Source organism: Mustela nigripes, chromosome 3 (genome assembly GCF_022355385.1).
Source record: "Mustela nigripes isolate SB6536 chromosome 3, MUSNIG.SB6536, whole genome shotgun sequence".
Lineage (NCBI taxonomy): Eukaryota > Metazoa > Chordata > Mammalia > Carnivora > Mustelidae > Mustela > Mustela nigripes.
The window spans coordinates 136977671-136981010 of NC_081559.1; positions in this window are offsets into that span (position 1 = coordinate 136977671).

The following is a 3340-nucleotide window of genomic DNA, read 5'->3' on the forward strand; positions in this document are numbered from 1 at the left end:
AGAAGGCCAGCCGTGGACTCAAAGGCCAAGACTGTCAGCCTGTCCAAAGTTCACCTTCCTATTGGGACTTGCTGCAAAAGGCAATTAGTAGGACATTGCTAGGCTTCTTTTTGGTGTCTGGTTACAGAGAGTATAGGGTGGGCCTAGCTCAGAGGACGTCCGCAGGAAGACCCTACACTATTTTCTGAAGAGAGTAAAGATTGTTTGGATCATGCCCTATTTAACATTTAGATGCATTTAAATACACTTAACCATTGAGCCCCCAGATGCCCCCCCCCCCCCCCCCCCGCCGCCGCCCCCGCTGCCATCAGCCTTGGACATTCTTCCCAAGACCTCACATGGCCAATGGCATGAACTCCCTCCCAGGCCCCTCACTCATGATTTGGAGAGCCTCTGTCATATTTTTTCACTCTTTGTTTTTTCTCACTTCTGATGTGGATTAAAGTCTGTGCTCACAGCTCGCTCCAATAGTTTAAGGATATTTGATCCTTGAGTATTTATCCATTATTGGCTCTGTTTACCCAAGGGAAAATTAAGTGCAGGGCCTTAGAACAGTGAGCGCTTTAATACGCGGATGCATATGCTGATCTCTGACAGATGTTGGTCTTTGGGAACAACAGAAGGGTAGCTACGTCATTCGCTTGGGAAGCTGCTTGTGCAAACTGATCCTGCAGGTGCCCGGGCGGCGTGGCGTGAGCGGGCCGCAATGCTGAGAAAAATGTCTGGTGCAGGGACAACTCCCGAAATATTATGGTTTTTCACACACATCCCCCAGCCAGCTGGCAGAGGATGCTGAGCGGCGCCTTGTAAGGAAAAATAGTGGTTCTAACAGGTTTTGATTTTAACTGTGTATTACTGAGCTCTAAAGTTTAACTTCATGTTTTCTATATAAAGAAAAGAATTTTGTTTTTGTTACCAGACCATCTGCCCAGGTAGGGTCCTTTTCTCAGGCTAAATAGATAGTAGGCCAAGTGACTTTTGTGCATGTAGATGGGGCTGGTGGTATGAGTGTGTGTGTACATGTGTGTGGTGTGTGTACATGTGTGTGGTCTGGTGTATATTTGAGATAGAAGAAAAAAGCCTGTCAGGCAAGTGTTGGCAAAGACTCTTGTTTCTGAGCTAACTTTTTATTTTCCTACTTCTGCTGTGATAGGAGCCTCTTGGAAATGAGGTGCCGTCTTTGTGAACTCACCAGTGAGTCAGTGAGTCAGAGGAGCAGCCCTGCCCCACTGCCCTGACAGGACGCCGAGGCCCTGCATCTTATCCTGAGTGTCCCCTTTACCTAGAATGACACCGGTTACACTGTGGGAGCTCATGGGTTCAACAAAGGCACACCCCTGACCAAGGCAGGTGGCCCAAGAACCCTGTGTAAGTGATTCTGTGTATCTTATTCCAAAAAAGGAAGAACCCCTACAGGGCAGTCATGGCCTTGGGACTTTGTGTGAGCACTTTAGGAAAACTTTATGTATAAAGTCCTTGTTTTTTCATCCACCACGCATTATCGAGACAGCCCTGGTTGAAATCACCGGCCCCATCTCATCTGATTCAGGCCCTCTCTCAGGACTGTGTGGACAGATGCCATGAGCAGCCTGAGGCCTCGTCATGGAGAGAAGTAGTCCCTGCACCAGGCAGCCTGGGTTCAGGCCCAGGCTCTGCTGCTCCCCGGCTAACCTCTATGATCTGGCCTCTCTCTAAATGAGATGTTGGTGCGAGGATTAAGTGAGTCAGTCCATATCATATGCTTAGAGCAGTGCATGATGTATACAACATACCCCTTACATATCAAATTTCACATTTTATTACTGAGTTCTCTGGGAACCTCATTCCTTCCATTCCTACCCAGGGAATGAGGTAAAATCCAAAGGGACCCTATGAACCTTTCCCTTTTCTCTGGTGATTCAGAATGTGGTACTATGCAGGGCATGGGGTCCGTCTGTGACCTCGGGTCTCCCCCTCCTTCTGCCGGCCCAACCTGGCCCTGACTCTCCCCCTTTGACTCCCTACTTAGTGCTGCATCCCACCCGGGACTGCTCCTGGCTCTCAGCCTAGGCACCGACCCACATCTCCACTCATGTGCCCGCTCGTCCCCTTCACCGACTCTACCCTGGGTGGTGTCATTGCATGTGACTGAAAGGCTCTTTCTGCAATTTTAACCTAAAGGACTTGAATCAAGTTCCCCTTCTCATGGCGGAAACCAAGGATTCACTTTTCAAGAATATGGACTGAATCTCTATCCACTGAAAGACAGAGCTTTCCATCCCTGGAACACAAGAAGATCACTGTATTCTTGGGGTTTACATTCGAGTGAGGGAAACAGACAGCAAACAGATCCTTAATTGACTGTCAGGTGTCCGGTACACCCAGACTTTCATGGGGGTTGCAATGTAGGCACCTTTCTAACCTCCATCAGGTATGTTTGGCCACACTGAATCTTCCATGCAAGTAGAGGCCAGATGCCTTCAATCATTATTGAGCCCTTTGAAGCAAGCAAGGTAGCCCAGCTGGCTCCTGTTCTCCATCATCTTCCAGGAAGATGTCGGCAGGGCTCGCAGAGCTCCGAGGTTGAGCTGGTGCTCGCGTACAGTCAGTTCCTTATTCCTAGGGTGAGAGTGGCTTCTGCAGACAGAGCACCTCCAAGCACCATGGGAACTCACTGGGCCATGGAAAGACAGCTTAGCACTGGGGTTACAGATGCAGGCTTTGGAGGCAAACAGGCCTGCTCAGTGTTTGGTTTTACCGTACTATACCAGCAGAACAACCATCTATAAGTTCCTTAATCTCTCTAGGCCTCAGTTTTCTCATCTTCCTAATGGGGCAATGGAATATTCAGATCCAACAGCTTTGTGAAGATTAAAAGAGAGGATGCCGATGAGATTGGACACAGAACAAAAGAAACCATGGCTAATATTTAACACCAGTGAGCTCCCTGACCTGGAGTTGGAAAGAGCTACTTACTTGGACAAAATCAAGCAGAGGCCCTCTAGAGACCTCAGATGGAATTCGCTATTAAAGAAAGATGGTCTCATAAAGCTTTTGCAGGGAGCACTGTGATAGGAATACTGTGGTTCCTTCTGGGCTCTCCTTACCCGTGGTAGTAAACTTTTAAATAATAATTTCCCCTAATAGCCCATCAGTGGTATCTGCCATTGCATCCTAACAACTAAATCTCTTGAAGTTTGCCAATCTGAAAGCAATTTTAGAGTAGGTGGATCTTTGGTATTACTTTAGTGGCATTTGCCGAAGTGTCACAACCATGAGGAAGTCCTTTGCTTGCGTGTTCCAGACTGCTGGGCTTAAGCATCTTCGCTGTGCTCCTTGTGACTCTCACAACTGGCCCATC